The sequence below is a fragment of the Neolamprologus brichardi genome, chromosome 12, assembly GCF_056152115.1.
Source record: "Neolamprologus brichardi isolate AB-2024 chromosome 12, ASM5615211v1, whole genome shotgun sequence".
NCBI classification, from domain to species: domain Eukaryota; kingdom Metazoa; phylum Chordata; class Actinopteri; order Cichliformes; family Cichlidae; genus Neolamprologus; species Neolamprologus brichardi.
In genome coordinates, this window is record NC_142115.1 from 8,809,315 (window position 1) to 8,827,384 (window position 18,070).

The 18,070-nt window shown below is 40.3% G+C and overlaps 1 protein-coding gene across 4 annotated transcripts in view; it reads right to left on the bottom strand.

The window, feature by feature from the left end:
- tncb (tenascin Cb) overlaps positions 1 to 18,070 on the bottom strand; it is a 101,440-nt gene that overhangs the window by 47,194 nt on the left and 36,176 nt on the right. For 2 of the 4 annotated variants that reach the window (XM_006797554.3, XM_035910634.2), the window contains exon 1: positions 5,991 to 6,422. The exons of 1 other annotated variant lie outside the window; for it this stretch is intronic. The gene's annotated coding sequence lies outside the window, so the exon portion shown is untranslated. Of the gene's footprint in view, positions 1 to 5,990; positions 6,423 to 18,070 lie in introns of those variants that run through there. One more of the 4 variants, XM_006797555.3, reaches the window with a different exon arrangement.

Below are 18,070 nucleotides of genomic sequence, written 5' to 3' on the forward strand. Positions count from 1 at the left end.
TGTGTCTGTTATTTGCTTATTGCTTTTCTTATGGAAAATAAAAACAATACCTTGACTTTCTAAAGAATAATGAAGTGAAGTAGTCTGTTTTTCATAGATGAAAAGAAGACTGGTTTCATCAAACTTAGACAGCGCTCGCTCGCGCTCCACTGTGACCCCATTGGATCCGATGACACAGATAGCGGGGGAGTTAGTGGAGGTTAGTGTGTTTGCGGCTGATAAGGTGGACATGGGAGGCTGTATCTGAGATACCGGCAGAAACACTTATCTCGATACCAGAGAGAGTGCTCTGCCAATGCTGTGCCCTGTCTCACAAAAAGTGATTTGAAGCCTCAGCAGACGTGTCAAACTGAAACTGCCCCCAGAAAGTCTATTTCTTCAACCAAAACCAATTTCCCACTTTGACACAAAGATATGGAGAAAACGAATGTTGACAAACGAGACTGAGTCAGTAGTACAGCAGACATTCAAATCTTGGCGGAGTTTTTACAGCATTGTGATCTGAGTCATGGCTTACTGTGATGCCCATTAATATTCTTTATGACTCCTCCCCTGCGGTGCCTCGGTCTTCCACTGCTGTTCTCACTAGGTCCAGATGGAGAGGTTGGATGCTACTCATTGTTCATGAGCTTTTTAACATGCTGGCTGCTGGTGACCGACTGTTTATTAGTGTGACCCCTGTGTGGTGTGGAGGCTTGGCAGCTTCATATGAGTAGCCTTTAGAGCACGTCCACCTGCTGTTTTCTCCAGACACTTGTGTACTTATGGTGCTCCATTCTACCTAGTTCCTCTCCTCACTGTGTACTCTTCACTACAGTTACTATAGAAATCTGACTTTATCTAGCGCTGCTTGTATTGTAATGCTATACAGAGGTATTGATGTCAACTGAAGGCACTTGTCTAAACTTACCATGTAACAAACACCTGGCTTTATCAGCTGCAAGGTGGGTGTAATATCTCCTTGCAATCTGTCTAATTTTACATGTCATTTTATACTTTTGAGATTGCAGTGGGTCACACGCAAAGGTCAGGAATTAGTTTCTTTTAATTTACATCAGATACAGTCAACAACTTTCATCTGTTTTCTAGCAATGTACCAATATATTAGCTGAATATTGGTATTGGATGATACTGTTGCTGTTGACTGATATCAGCATGTTGCAGATAAGATTACATCACTGTCAGTTCCCATTAAGTATTCGCGGTTATCACTTCTGTCATTGTTGGATCAACTGGATAATGACAAACTTTAAAACAGGTCACTCGTTTATAAAGAACAAAAGAAAAAGAAATACTGGCAATGGCTGTTGGATAAAGATTTTTAGGGCATCCCCAATCACGATCATTTCTTTTAATTCATTCAAGAACAGAACCTTTACCACTGATGGTTCTTCTCATATACTGATGTTTGTCTTTATAAAACTATGACTGACAATAGTAAGAAGTATAAGAGTTTTCTTTGAAAACAGGAGCTATTTATTTATATTTTCTCTCAGTATGTGTGAGTAAGAACAGTGTACGTTTTTATGAAATCAAGAGTGTCATTAAGTAACTAACAACAGGGTCATGTGTTTTTCCACATGGTCGGAATTGGGCCACAGGCCACTATTTGCTTAGAAATGAGGTGCCAGCTATTAGTCATGAAACTCAGGAATGTGAAAATTCCGACCGCAAGTCACTACTGACAAATTTATTTGTTGACCCACATCTGTTCATGTGCAGATGAAAACAATATGAACTCAGGGAACAGACCTTGTCCCATGTCAACTATCCTAAATGTCTGAGTTCCAGAGTAAACGGAATGGTAAATGTTGGCATTTCTGGGCAAACATGCCAAAGAGTTTTCATGCCCATTCAAAGACTGCATGTTTTAGCACTTTACACGGCTTTACACTGGAGGTTTATGTGCTATTTCTATTCAAACTGGATGGAAAAGATTTTCCCCCCTCTTCAGTAGCAATGGAAGCAAGCATGTTGGCTGTGATACACGGACATCTGTTTGTCCTTGTCTGCAATGAAAGCCTGAAGCGTGTTGCGTGTCCAAATTGGGAGTGCCTTCCATTCAGACACTTGTATGAGCCTAATGACCCCGGTGCCCGGGGTCGGCTCTTCATTGGCTTCCCTGTTTTTTACCATTTTCTCAAATTTAAATTGTCTGCCCCTCTCAAAAGGGCCCCCATCACGTTTCAAAAACATTATGGCTAATACATTCCAATGTGTGAGGTCACTGGTGGTGGCAAAGTGTCAGAGCAAAGTGTCTACCACAAATGTTCATCTATTGGTTGCCTTCAGTGAAGGGCCAGGCAATACAAAGGAATCCCGGATCCAACAGCTCCAAGACTTCCACTTCTTTCCCGTTACCCATTAGCATTAGAGGAACAACCATCTGGGATGGTTAAAACACTGGATTTCTTTGACGGGGTGCCTTTGTTTTTAGTGATGACTAATCTGAGTAAGCTTTAGTGGGAAAGGGGCAACGCTGTAATTAACTTTCTGAAGAACCGGTGTAAATTGCAAGGCTGACAAATACTTAAAAAAAAGAGAGAACAGGAAAGCAAAGCCCTTATAAATGGACACATCATCGTCTTGTAATTAATAAAACTGGATGCCTGCTGAATGATTTCCCTATGATGATGCCTTTCAAATCAGGAGTGAAGTATACAACATGATCAGATATGAACTGAAGTAAGACTTTGACAAATTTCATATAATTTCTACTGGACTACCATTTAATAAGCATAGATGCTAAAAAATGCCGCAACACATACAATATGTAGTTGTATCTGTAATGTAAAAACAAGTTCTTTTTAACTTGCTAGCTAGATCATCAATCCCAATATATTCCTTCCAATGGCGAGAAATTGTTTGCTGGTTTTTGGATTTCTTTCATATAGCTGAGATATTGACCACTAGACTACACTTGAACTTTGAACTTGCACACTCTGTTTATTTACACATCTACGCATAAAGTGTTTAGTGTCTTAGATCTGGGGAATTATTTTGGTAGATATTTACTTAAGAGGACAAATAAAAAAAATATGTTCTGCTATTGTCCTATGTGAAAATTAGGGGATCACCAAAGGCAGTCTGACTTATTCTTTGTAAACCCTGAATCTGTTATCCAGAGTCCAGATTAAATTATTTTGCACTGTAAATAATAAATTACGTCAAATTTGGCTTAACTTTATAATTTAAGCAAGACATTTCATCAAAAAACAGCAACAATGTCAATGAGGAAAGACAAAGAGAGGAGCAGCAGAAGAGACAGTAAAGGTTGTCCAGACCAGACTAAATTAAACATGAGGTTCATTTAGTCAAACCAGAGCATTTCTCCTGAGTCCTGTCTAACGTGGGTCATCATGAATATCCACATTATTGTTCATTCTCAATCACCAGTGGAGGAGCAAAGTGGGGTTAAAGACAGTCGCCCTCTAATAAAGCTTTGTAGGGCACGGAGCATTCGGAGCCAACAGCTGTCCAAACAAAGGCCTGTTTCCCACTCATCGTTACGCCAAGTGTCACTGTCAGTGGCTACTTATATGCATAGCCAACGCATCATAAAACATTAATATGCCAAGCCTGCGCTGCCAGTGATGGTCACTCCTGTTACACCGACATTACTCAAACCCATGTTGGACATGGAAATAGGTTAAAATTACTTGTAAATCTTCTGAGAGATATTTGAGGAAGATATGAAAGGTCTGCAGTGGACCTGAAGGCTTAGACGGCTGTTGAAACACAGCCAGGCTCCTTCCCCGTGTGTGCATCTTCTCATCATACACAATTACCATCCAGCACATGCTCCCCTGGTATCCCGTGGGTCTCCTGTGGGTCTCATCACTTTTTGCCTTCTGCACCAACTTACCCGTTCACATTCTCCCTAAGATGTAGATAAAGGTTTTGATATCAGCCACCATGAGGATGTGATTTTCTTCAAACAGCTTCGAGGTGTAAAGTTTAAATGAATAAATCCCGTCTCTGCCTGCCTTGAAGAACAGCTGACACACCTTAAAGGATTTCACCAGCTTTTGGTAGAAAACCTATAGTGGCCCAAAATAAAGTTTTCGAGAGTGAAAACTTTTAAGAAATATATATTTCTGAAATTTATCATTTTTTAGCAAAAATGCCTTTTATTCTCTTACAAATTGAAAAAAGGACTAGTAACTGTCTTTGCCTCATACTGTAGGTGTGACTGATACTGCTGCTGCTTCAGTTACCAATGACAGCTCTATAATTCTGCTAATGTTACTATGTTTTACCACCACACTTTTAGGGAGTTGTGACCACAAAGGCAACATTTTTGACAGAAATGGCAGAAGACTAACATTAAGTGTTTTATCTTCTGTCCAAAAAAAGGAGAAAAAAACCCACAATTGGCAGCAACACTAAAAATCCCATATTTACTGTCAGCATACTAGTCTATCAAACACCCTCAGGTTGATGGTTTCTCTCTCTACAAACTCCTGTTGGAAACAAAAACATGAAGCTGAACTCATGATAAGAGGTTGGGAAGCACATGGAAATGTGTGTTCAACCCATAGGCACCACATGTAATCTAATATTTTATACTTTTAGAAACACGTTTCTTTGTTCCTCCTACACACCCCATTATTTGTATTTCCTTGAATGTGATTTTTATCCAGCTAATTTCACACATTTTAATTTCTGTGCATATAGCCATGCCACTGACATGTCTATGTGTGACCACAGTTCAAGTCCTCCAAGGGACTCCCTTTTTTTTAAACTCAATCAATAAAAGTAGGGTTAGGTTTGTGATATTAAAACTACCTAGCTAGGGTTAGCCAAGTACTTGGTTTCTTAGAATTTTTTCTTGGTTGCCAGGGTGATGCAGGGCTGCTGACAATCTCATCCATAGATGTGATCGTATGCATGCAGAAAAAAAAGCACGTTTCCTATTGTATTTGTTTCAAACTCGTGCTGAGCTTAAAGAAATAAAACTATTTGTGTCTGTGTACACAATCAAAGAGCTTATTTCTAAAAACATTTTTTGCCATCTGACCAGGCTGGTGTGTTTGTTTCAGTAAGGCTGCCGCTTTACAACAGGCACTGTGTATGTTGGAGATCTGGGACAGGAACCAACCGGCAGCATCTAATGCAGAGCAGCTGTCTGTCTCCTGGGTTACAGAAGCCTACTGTCTGCTGGCAGCCATAAAGTGTACAGCTGGACCTACTTCAGCAAGTAGTCCGAACACACATGCATGCTCACACTCACATACGTTGGACAAATGCATACTAACACTAACCATCTTGGCACTGCTGTGCCATCGGACAATAACTCAATATCAGCCCTAATGCAGGTAGAATAATTCAGCAGATTATGACACTGTTCTCTCTACAAACATCACTCTTTTTTACCGGCTCTCTGGTAATAATAGGGAAACAGCCGACAAGAGGAAAAACTTTTCCCAGTAAAACATAATTGGCAGCCAGGTGCATGCAGTAAAAAGCACAATTAAAACAACCTGAAGGCTCGAATTACAAAACATAGAATGAATTACAGTAACTGCTTTGCAGAGCAAGCAATGGTTTTGCTAACATCATCCACACATTCTCCATGTGAGATCGATGTATAGATTTCAACATGGTCACTATCACTGCCATGAAAACCTGTCAAAGCACCTCAGAAATCAAAGCAAAAATCTGAAATGTTGGTCAGCTTACGCTAGTTACACCAAATTTTCATTTTTGGGGGGCAAACAATCCAGTGAATAATCAAAAGATTTTTTCTAATGCCAATAACCATTGCACTATCTATGCATTTCATAAAATTGGCCAAAACAGGCTAGAAATCTTTGTAAAAAGTTTGAATATACACTAATATGGAAGAACAGAGCTGAGACAGTGTGTTTAAAGTTGTCATTCACTGCCATTTCCTTTTCAAAATGGATCTTAATTAGGTAAGTGAAGCAGCCCATTCATTCTGCTCTTATTCAAACACTGGCTCAGTGCAGGTAAAGGAGGTAACTTACCTTGAAGAGAATGCTTGCAGCCTCTCCACCGATGAGCAATCTAAGAAGCCTTGAGGAGAGCCTTATCAGCCAGCCCTGACAAATGTTCTCACCGGTCTGTATCTCTCAGAGCACTGACAGCTCTGTCATCTTCCCTCTTCTCTCTGTTCTCTTTGAGTGTTTACTCGAGTCTACCTAGAGAGCCAGCTGATGTTGAGCAGCCAGTGAGGAGAGAGAGAGAGCGAGAGAGAACGAGAGGCTGAGAGAGGGAAAGAGTGAGTGAAAGAGAGAATTCCCTTTCTCTTAAACACTAGACCCTCTGCGGTCAGACTCCACTCCCACCTACTGCTCTCTTAAATGCCCACCCCACCACCTCCACCTCTCCCATTCACCCTCTCCACAGCATTGTGACTGAAAGCGAAGGAGCTGAAACAGGACGCCTCAAGGCTGGAAGAAGAGAGTGAGACAGAGAGAGAGAGTAGGAGAGTGAAAATGGGGAAAGGGAGGTGGGTAGAAGGGGTGGAATGGGATGGGGTGGTGGTTGGACCATTAGCAGCAAATTGCAGCGGGCAAGCCAATGGAAAGCAAGATATGAGTGAATGCAGGGCCTGCATTAACATAGCATTAAAGGACTTGAAAGCAGGGAGTGAAAAAGGGCCGCCAAAGGCTCCGTTTGTGAGATTGATGAGCCTGGATAACAATGAATATGCACTCAAATGATGTGCTGGACCCATGTTGAACATATCATATTAAAACAAAAGTTTTAACTAGCTAGTTTCTGATTGCTTATACAAAAAACCTTACAACACCAAAGAATGGCACCAGATAAATCTCTACAATCCATCTGGGAATTCAAGTCTAGAAATAGTGATCCATATGTTTAAATGCTCTTTATAGATTTTTACACTTTCTGACCTAAAGTTCAGAAACATACCGACGTCAGAGGAATTACTTTTGAACATGGAAAATGACGCCAACTGAAAGTCACATAAATTCTCTGACGTTTGCAGTTTATACAATCGTCAGTGTCAAAACTGTCAACAAACCATAACACTTTTGTGAAATGTTTGTGATCAGTGTTCTCCAGTTTCAGTGGAAAGCCAACTCGTGCTTGACTAAGTCTTTTTAGATGCAAGTCGTGAAACTTGGCAGCCTTCTTTGCAACTGGGAAGTTACTTTAAAGCATCTATCGATCGATCGATCTATGTAAATGAACAGTGGTTGCAGAGAAAAAAACTATATGTAAAATAAGCAGTGAAATATTTACATAAGGCTTCACCAATTTTGCAAAAAAAAAAAAAGTTTAGAAAAAAGTTTTGTTCTCCTTTCAGTTACACATCAAATACACATCCACCCAGTTTCACAACAATATGGTTCAATCCAGGGTCTTGTTCTTTCTGATGTTGGCACACCCATCTCAACGGTAATCTGCTCCTTGTCACCCACCACTCTGTCTTGTTGGTTGGCCAGTAGCTGCTTGTCTGTCTGGAACTTGAAGTCCCACAGCCCTGCCATTCTCAAATACCTTTGGCAACGTCACCCATCAGTACTTGGGGATTTCTAGTCCATATGCAGCTCAGCTTTTTCCTGCATTCTATTTCAGTGACTCGGCTATGCTTTTACATTCTGCTGCTATGTACTGTACAGAGGCACCTTTGCACAGCCTGCAACTTGGGTACTGTTGGCTGTGGCAGACTGCCTGGATCCGGTGCCGGGGGCTTCCTCTTATGTTTTTTTTTCTTTGTTTTCTGGCTTTATTTGATAGGTACAGTGAAGAATTGCAAGTAAAGGAGAGGTGGAGAAAGAGTCAAAAGGGCCATAGGTCCGCCATTCTCAGTCATATGGCATCTGATTACCTGCACTGAGCTAAACCAACGCCCGAGCACAGCCTTTTCTAGCCACTGATAGGATTTCTCTTAGCCTCTTCCTCGGTAATTGGTACAACCCATGCAGGGACTTGATCATCCATGATAGTTCCTCTTCCTGTTCCTCATCACGGTCTGTCTTCAGCTGCCTGAAGCACTCTTGGAGCATCTCATCTCAGGATGCAAGCTTTGTGATGTGTTTATGGATACTTTACCCTGGATTGTGGCTTGACTGCCACTGATCCTAGTTGTCCTTTCCGTTGCAGTACAGCCTCAGGGTACAAGCCTTCACGGTCCCATTGAGTTCCTGATTAAGGTTACCAGTTCAGTATTGTAGCCTTGTATAGTGCCAAGCACTCCAGTGCCCACATGTAGGCCACTGAGTCAGAGACTTTCTTGTATTCAGACAATATATGGCATATAATAGCATTATTACTTTATTATTTGAATGATTACTTTAGTATCTTTGAATTTCAGATTTCGGTTACATACTGCACACTTTGGTACAGACCATAGTTAGTTCCTGAAGTCCATCAAAAAAAGATGGGATTTGGATGATTATATTGATAGAATAATGGGGGTTTCATTGACTTATCCATTTAGTGACTAAGGCTGTGACTGCCAAGTTAAAACCTGACACACTTGATCAAACAGTCGTGTCAGTAACAATGTCAATAACAATGGTGGATGCAATTCTGCGCTAAAGAATTGATGTAAACAGGGAGAGCCGCCTGAAGTGAATACAGGAACAAAGAGTTTAGGAGGATCCTGCTTAACTCAGTTTAGATTACACTGGACCTGTGACTTTAAAATAGAGAGAAAAGCTCTTTCATGAGAATGAGTGTGGAGGAGGGTGTGACATTCATTAAGTCAAAATATCACTCCTAAGACTGATGGTAAAAGCCTTTACTGGTGGTACTGGGTTGGGTTCTGCTCAGTGCTTAACCTCTTTATCAGGCTACCAGCAATCTAGCTAGGTGTTGAGTTGGGGTTGGGTTTGTAAACAGACATTTGGCATTACAGTTTTTTCTGTTAAAAAAACAATCCCCATTTGGACGTTTCAAAGATGTGAACGTTCTATAAAAAATTTGTGAATGTGAACTTGAATGTGAACAAATCCTAATCCTAACCCAGGTGACAGTAACCTCATGGATGCTAAATGGTAAAACTACAATTTCTCGAGCAACACGACTGTACATTTCCATCTTTTTTGAAGCCCCTTTTGGGAAACATGCATTCTCTAATCTCAAACGTATGAAACACTGATAAAGATTGCTGGTATGTGAGCGACAATCTATTCTAAACATCAGTGGGGTGTACGTGCCGAGGTTTACATCAAGACTGAGCGGAGCTTTTCTCTTCAGGGGAAATGATCCTCGTCTTGCTGCTGAGAGCCTGTGGCCAGTCAGGCAGAAAACATCTTCTCTAATCCCATATAAAGCACAATGACACACATGCAGCACAGCTATAGGGTGATAAAAAGCAAAATTCAATGACTTGAGGGACCCTAAATTTTGGTTCTCATCCCTGCTCCCCAGAGAGAAGAGGGAAATGTACACAGTCTGGGGGATAAAGATTTTTTTAATGACTTCTTGCTGTAATGATATCATTTAGATGAGAGAACTGGTTGAAGGCTTGGCTATGTATAGCACCTGTTTTAAATGACTGTAAATGTAGAATCCCTGCGTCTCTCCATCTGTTCCTGCTCTCACCTTCCTGTTGCACTCTCTCTTTCCTTCTCCCTCCTTCACAGCCCCGACAGGCTTCGCAGAGAATTGCTGTGGGAGTTCTCCACCTCCCTGTTTGCAAAGGCGTACCTGTTCGCCAACTTTCGGAACAAGTGAACTGAGCGGGTTTGATTTCCCAGATGACACCCGGTACGTGAATCCTCGCCTGTCATCCAATTTCAAACCAGACGTCTGCTTGAGGGAGCCTATTTTATTTCCATTAGAGCAAAACAAGGTTTGCTTTTATCGGCTGTCTTAACATATACACAGAAGGAAAAGTGGTACAATAACTGAGCATAAAGAGAGAACAGCTACCTGAGTGGAGTGTTACTATATAGGGCAAGAAACATCACAAGGGACAGGCTGTTTTCAAGAACTGGTTCTTGCAAAATAATCAATATAAAATTACATTTTTGAGCTGGAAAGCGCAATCAAATCAGTTATGAAACAATACACAATAATGAGATTTTGGTGGTCTTTGCAATCCTCACTGCAGGAAAATTTCATCTAAAAGGAAAAGTGAGGCAAAGGTTGCCTAGAGCACGTATAATAAGGTCTTCTTGCCACCATATAATTGGTGGTGTCTAACTTGAAGGAAGGAAGGAAAAGGGACTCTGTGGGAAGTGAGACACATTCTGTCAATGACAGTGAGACCTAATTATACGATTGCAGCCCCTGCAGCCATGGTGCATGTCAAAGCGGGCAGCAATAAGGCTGTCGATGGGAAGACACACCACCTGCAGTTGGTGTGTGTGAGCTTTCAGGTGACCTGGAAAGACCTGTTTACCTCATTAAAAATGAATCACAAGGTAATAAGGGCTCCGCTCTCCATTCCTCCCTCCCAATGTCTGTCCTTCATCCATTATGCAACAGTGAGGTGGGGTGGTGTGGGTTAAGTCCTCAGGGAGGGTCACTTGGATGGACACCCAGTCTGCCCCCTCCTCCACAAGCTACTGAAACCCCCTCTATGATTCAATAATGAGAGAATAACACAGCAATGGGGAGTATAATGTTGGTGACGAGCACTGCGGCAGGGAGTCCAGGTAGCAGCAGCCATCAGCTGTTTTTTAGAGGGCTATCTGCATCAGAGTGTATTTGTAATAATAACCGGTTTAATCTAAGAGGGACTGTAATTTCGAGAAACAAAGTAATAGACTTTGCTTTCAAGAGCTCTGTGCGATGGTAAAAAAACAAGATGTGTGTAAGGTGGGGGGAGTAGCTAACAATGATATTCCAATTTAATTCAGTTCAATTTAATTCAAAGCAGGTGCTTTAGATTGTAAGGTAAAGACCCTACAATAAGAGAAAACCCCAACAATCAGACCTGACCCGCTATGAGCAAGCAGTTTAAAGCTCACTCATTAATAGATCTCTTATACAGGAACCACAGATGGTCTACAAGATGGACATAGCCACCGGTCTCTTAAAACTTCATTGTTAGCATTTTAGCGTCTGCATTTCAATTTTGGATAGCAAGCTGCAAGGGTGCAATGAACAGTTAGTCATATTAGTTCATTATTAGCTAACATAATACTCTAGTTTCACTCACCAAAACTGAAGCACAAACTGTGCCACACACCAAGTCAGAATATGAGCTGAGAATCCATTAAAAATTCTCCATGACGAGAAAACAACAGGAACAGAATAGAGAGGTCCACTGGAGGGTGAGGCTGAGATATCAGCTCCCGCTGTCTGTGTCTTGGCACCTGTATAAAGACACAGACATGCTCCTAACTCCAGCATTAAAAAATTTATGTGTGTGGTGGGTGAGTGGGGAGTAGACTATAACTATAAATATGCTTTTTAATGGTGTGAGGTTAGACATTTAAATGTGAGAAACAATGGGAATTTTTGCATTCACCCTCACGCGGCACCTCAAGGAACTGCAGTTTTCGTCACTTCCAGGTTGGCACTAGCTAGACCGTATAACATTTTTGGCCAACAATGAATTAATAGAGCTCATCAAAGTGTAAATTGTTTCACTAGCTCACGTGTTATAAAACCATACATCAAACAAATGTAAATACTAGACAAAGATAACCTGAGTAAATACAAAATGCATTTTTTTTCTAGGTGAGAAGCTTAGCATTGCAAACTGAGCATTGCACCAGAAAAGACCACACACAGACACAACTGCTGCATTCATCTGTACAAATGGCCGGTAAACGACCTTAGTACAGAGTCAGGGCTTGTATCTGTGCTCTGGCCCTTGACCTCAGACCCTATAATCCTTCTCACATAACTTTTGTGTTGCTACAGTTGGCACTCTGGATCTCTGTGCTTGCCAACTGCTTCAGAAAAGTTGACAGTGCAGATTCAACACTTGAGCTCTCAGGATCTGCGTAATATACATAAGATCTAAAATGTTCCAAGATGGCACAGAATGTTAACAACCTTTTCTGCACTGCACTAAAAAACAAATAGAACATGTCAAAGACAGTAAACCATTTCCTCCTGACTGGCTGCCCACAAAAAACTCAGGGCTTAGAGTGAATAAGAATTTTACCACAAGGGAGCCAGCTAAGCTACAGTAAAGGAACGCAAGGTTAAATGCTAAGCTTCCTCCATGTACTTTGGTTCCGAGGAGAAACGATGATCTGTGCCGACAGGAATTAATAACCAGTGGTTTGGAAAGTGAAACTGGCAGCTAGTATAGCTGAGTGAACACAGTTGTCCGGTCCATTTCCAGACACAGGAGTGTCTAGTATGAAGTAGGTGACCCTCCTGGGTGAACTGACCCCTCTGAGACATGACCTTACTCAGTGGTAATGGGGGAGAAAGCAATGCCAAAAGGACACCCAAGAGAGTCGAGGTTACAAGACTCCCATCTTTCAACTCATTCTTTCTAACATCGGGTTAGAAAAACAGAAGGTGGGAAAAATTGGGCTGTACTACCACTACAAGCCTTGACAGATAATAAACAGATGTTGCTCCAAAATTATAGGGCCATAAAGGCGACTGGCAAGCTAAGAATTAGCGTTCAAATTAAGGCACATTAGAAATAAAATAATAGGAAATTATTTTCTATGTACAATTAAAATGAAAAAATAAAACTCTAATTAAATGAAAGACAAATACAAAATTGATAAAAGGAAAAAAGACCATTTAAACATGAAACCTTGAAATAAATGATTAAATAAGTACATAGTAAAATATATAGTAAATAGTAGCCCCAAAATAAATAACTCACCTGAGAGCTGGTAAAACCTTTAATCACACATATAGCTATATATCCATTTGATTGTTTGACAAAATATCCACCAAACAACTCCACAAGATATATAACCGTAATCCTTTGAAGCTGTCATCATTCACAACTAGTCCTAACCTTAAATTTAGGAGACAAATTGCAATAGATTTTGATCCATGTCAGATAGAATGATTATAGGTGAACATTAGCTTTGGGTGTTAAAGACCTTTCCTCATCTTTCTCACCAACAAGATGGTTTCTTTCCTTTTCCTGCATATGGCAACTATTGAAGATGAGAAATGTACACTGTCATCTTTGCACACAAGTTGTCTTTTGGCATCAGTGCTTTCACACCTTCACTGCTGTAATATTGGATATTGTGAACCTGCTTTTTACCGTTTTACTGAGTGAAAAAATCCTCATAATGGGTCTCAGGGAGACTAGTTGTTTATTAGTTACATTGTACTTCCACTTTTATTTACTGGTTAGGTTGAGACACTATAAACTACTTGGTTGGACTGAGGGTTTGAGATCATATGTACTCCTTTATAACAATAACTGTTCACACTGAAAACTGATGAGTTGACAAGTTGACCAAGCTCACTAAAGTCATAGCATGGTGCAGCAAGCTCGACCACCCAAGGACACCTTGTCTACAACTGAGAAATACCAGCAAGCACACCATCTTGTTTCTTTTACGACACTACATGTACTGTACTCAAAATAGTGAGTGCAAGTACAGAAGTACTTAATTTGAGACGCAGCGCTTGTTATGTACCTCTGCAATCCCTGGGCCTGAGATGACGGTGCAAGAGAATTTGGCAGGTGAATAAGCTTCAGATCATCAAAGTCATTTTTAAATTAAAGAAAGAGAACTCAAGTAAATACAGTTTTTCAATGATTGTTTCATTTATTAATGATAACAATTATCCAAACCTACCTCACCCATTGTGGAGAAGTATTTGGCAGTAAGTATTTCACATTGACGTGAAGGACTTTGGGTGAATTTAAAATATTCAGCAGCACTAGAGGGTTTTTGAGTATGAAGAGTTGGATTTAGGCCCAGCCTTTGACTAGGTTTATTTGTACTGTGTTTTAGATCATTGGCCTTCTGTGTAACCCAAGTATGCTTAAGCATCAGGCCACAAAGTGATGACCAAACATTCTCCTTCAGGATTAATGGACTGATTCTACTACTCTCCCAGAGTACTCAAAGTGCTCTATACAACATGCCACTTTCATGCAATCACACAAGCACTTTCTTCTAAGCTTTTTTTAGTGCTTCCTAGCTAACATTCATACACATTCATACTCTCCATCAGAGAGCAACTTGGGGTTCGTATATTGCCCATGGATACAGGAGGAACCAGGGATCGAACCACTAACCTTCCAATCAGTAGATGACTTGCTGTACCTCCTGAGCTACAGCCACCCACTGGATTGTTATGGCAGGTCATCCAGATCCTGAAGCAGGAGAGCTTCACACTACTCTCACCATGTTTCACTGCTGTTGTGGTGTTCTTTGTATGAAATGCTGTGTTAGCTTTACACCAGATGTAATAAGATGAAAACCTTTCAAGTCTTTAAGTCGGTCCCCAGAATATTTTCCCAAAACTCATCAAAATGTTTTCTGGCAAATGCGCAATGAGCTTTTGTGTTCTTTTTGGTCAGCAATAGCTTTTGCTCTGTAACTCTCTCCTGCATGCCATTTTTTCCAGTCTCTTGCTTTTTGCTGAATCATAAACACTGACCTCAACTGAGGGAAGTGAGGTCTACAGTTGTCAGTTCTCTGGTGCGGGCTTAATGTAATGTTGCACCCACAGGCTGGATCGTAACATGAATGAAGGCTGATATGATTTTAGACCTCAGAGTTTTCCAGTTAGCTTTCTTGGAAACAAAAATGTACATGCCTTTTTGCAGCCTATTTCTGTAATATGATGTCCTTTACATTTACTTTTCTAAATGCTGCACTGAGAAATCTTTTTAATGGTTGTGTTTTGGTCTGTTTGATCAAGCTAAACTGTGCTAAGTGCTCAGAGCTAAAGAACACAAGAAAAAGGTTATAATAGAAGCAAAGATTGATGTGCTTGTAAGTAAGCTAAATGAAGTAAAACAAATAATAGAAAAATATACGACCACTCAAATCTAAAGAAAGTGCACACAAAATAAATAAAAAAATAAAATTGTATTATGCATTTAAGGAGGATCAGGATGTGTTAAATTTGTAGCCTGTTCTCACTATACTGTGGACAAAGTGCTTGTCTGATTGCCACACAGCCTCTGAAACCCCTCCCCCACACATCTTTCTGATGTCAGAAGTCTGGGGGGCTGCAACGCACAATTTTTTGCCACATTCTGAAATTGACAATCCGACAGGTTCTCACCTCACACAGTGATATGCCAGCTGTGCGGAGGTGAGACTACTTTCAAGCATACTAGGCCTTTAGCAGTAGGCAGGTCTGCATTCAGCACCTTGATGAGGCAGTATCGCTTGGATCAAGCGAGACAATGAAAATGTCCTGAAATATCACGTCACATTTACTGTTCAGTCAGTCAGTTGGGGGGAAAAAAATCCATCTCCCTGAGATAATTGTAATGAAGTGTGAAGATTATTTTGCTGGTTCAAGTATAGCATCTCTCTGAAATAATTGTGGATGGTGAAGTGATATTTGAAGGAATCCAGCATATTGCACAGAAATATAGTCAGAAATTGCTGGAAAAATCAGGTTTGAAGGAAAATGAACCATATTTAATGCATGATGCATTTACGTTACTAGGGTATTATATCAGTTATGAGTTTCTGTAAGCAAATATTCAGCCTGCACTGGTGTTTTACTTGAAACGCACGGTGGACTTTCTTTCTTTCTGAAAATGTAGTGTTTTAACATGTGGCCAAAATCTCAAATCACAAATCTCTAATTCCAACACTGTACAGCTTGACAGTGCCTGGAGGCTGTCAAGAGGTAGCTAAGATAGTGGAGAACACAGTTATTTATTCATTTATTTATTTCTTTATCTATGTAGTAGTAGTATGTGTAACAGCATGGATGCTTGCAAAGACGGATCTCTTTTTTAAGCCTTACAGAGGAGTCCCTATAGAATAGTATGGCAGATCCCACTCTGTGTCTCCTCGCTGAACCCGAGCCTGTATTTGACATCACACAGGTGGAGACAGATACGCAGTTAGTGTATATGTCAGCCTGCATTGCTTTGTGGATTAATGTGTCTGCAAGTTCAGAGAATTTCTGCAAGCCTATAAAACCTAAGCTACAGTAATATAGCTTATGGCTTGAATATGATGTGATTTGTGCCACAAACCATAACAGAAGCATAAGCTGCTGGATTCAATCTGACAACGAGGCAATAAGGTTTATATTTTACTATCAGGGGCGCACTGCACCATCGTTAGAGGAGTTTAAGTTTTTGTATCTCTCTTCCCCAGCACTCTTACTGCAGAGCTGATGTGCAACCTGGGACACATTTAAAGAACAACACCTTCAGGAACTTCAGTAGGAAGATAAAGGTATAGCATGCCAAGAACAAATAGTTGAATATGACCAACATGACTAAACAGAGAACAGGCATTACTTTTAATCATTGAATAAAAAGTAACATCTTATGACATTTTTTCTCTGTGAATAAAAACTAAATAATGCATAGAACTGGGAACAGGAAACATTGATTTATTTACTGGCTTCAGTCATATTGTAGGTGTTGTGGTAAACTTTTTGATTTACCATCATTCAGTTATTAGCTATGGTCTTAATCTTTGGATATTCACCAAATGACTGAGTGGTTGAAATTAGTTCTTTTTTTATATATATATGTTGTGAGCTCTAAGCCAATCCACTGGGAGTTTATGAGCATGTCAGACAGGTAGGAGGTTCCAGAGGAGACCCAGAACACACCAGTGAGACTGTATTTCATCTACCTTTGGAAAACTTCAATGACCCAAAAGAGGACCTTAAATCTTTTTGCTGGGTATGGGGACATGCCCAGCCTTCCGTGCGTGCTTCTGCTGGCTCCATTTAGATGAAGCCCGATATTGTGATTGCAATCAGTTTGACTGCATTAAGCCTTAGGTTGTTTGACATTTCCACCTGAAACAAACATCCAAAAACTCAGTAACAGCTTTACAAACTGTGAGCCAAAATAAACAACATTGGGTTTTACAGATAAGAGACACTTGGGGGAATTCTGAAACACAATAAATCTTCTTATCCTTAATGCATGTACAGAGGGAGATTTGGAAATCTGCAAAAAGCACTCTTGTAAAAATAAATGAATAGATGATGCTGGTGTTATTTTATTCTTTTTAAAAACAGCTCAGCTACTCAATCCAATTTGATATAACTAAATCAAAGCAGAAAAATGTTACCTCCATATCGGTTTTATTAGTAGTAGGTGGCCAATTCAGTGAATGTACCATGCTAAGCAACCTTCGAAAAATGGGTCAGGTTCAAATTTTTATTAAATGAAGTCTGGTAGTGGAGCCTTCAGGGTGAGAGCTTTTAAAAGAAAAACCCACAACTCCATATGAAGGTTTCAGTCAGAATAAAGAGGCATGATTCAAATTTCATAAACTGATCCATATAAATTGAAATTTGAATGAAAACGTGAACCCTGTAAAATGTTTTGACATCATCTGTGCTCTGTGGATATGTCCCCCCTGCACTGCCAAGCCTTGGTTCAAATGTGTTCACTGACTGCAAAAATCAGGCTCTATAGAAATCTATGAGGGAGTGTACTATAGGCCCAGTAAATACTTTCCTGGTGTGTTTATGTCTATTGTTAGTTTCAAATCTAAGTGAATATGAATTGTAAATATGGCCCCTACTGTACTAAAAATGGATGAGGTATGCTTATGGATGGACGCCTCCTGTTATTGACAAGATCCTACTGCAAGTTTTTCTTTGTTTCAGAGTAAGCTACAAACCTGATATCCGATTTACAGCCGGTCATCTATTAAAACAACCATGGTTGGTGGTTTGATCTCTGGCTCCTTCTGTTTGCGTGCCAAAGTATCCTTGGGCAAGATCCTGAACCCCACATTGCTCTCTGATGCATTCATTGGAGTGCAAATGCACTTAGGCATAGACTATGTGTGAATGAGGCAAGTTGTATAAAGTGCTTTGAGTGCTTGAGTAGAAAAACATTATATAAGAAGCAGGTCCATTTACCAATTTCACATAACAGTTGGTAACATATGCTTATATGCAGTCTATGATGTATCCACTTCCCTGTTTGACAGCTGCTTTTATTTCAACAATTGTGTATATTCAACTTAGGTTTCTGGATGTACTTTCAACATTTGAAATG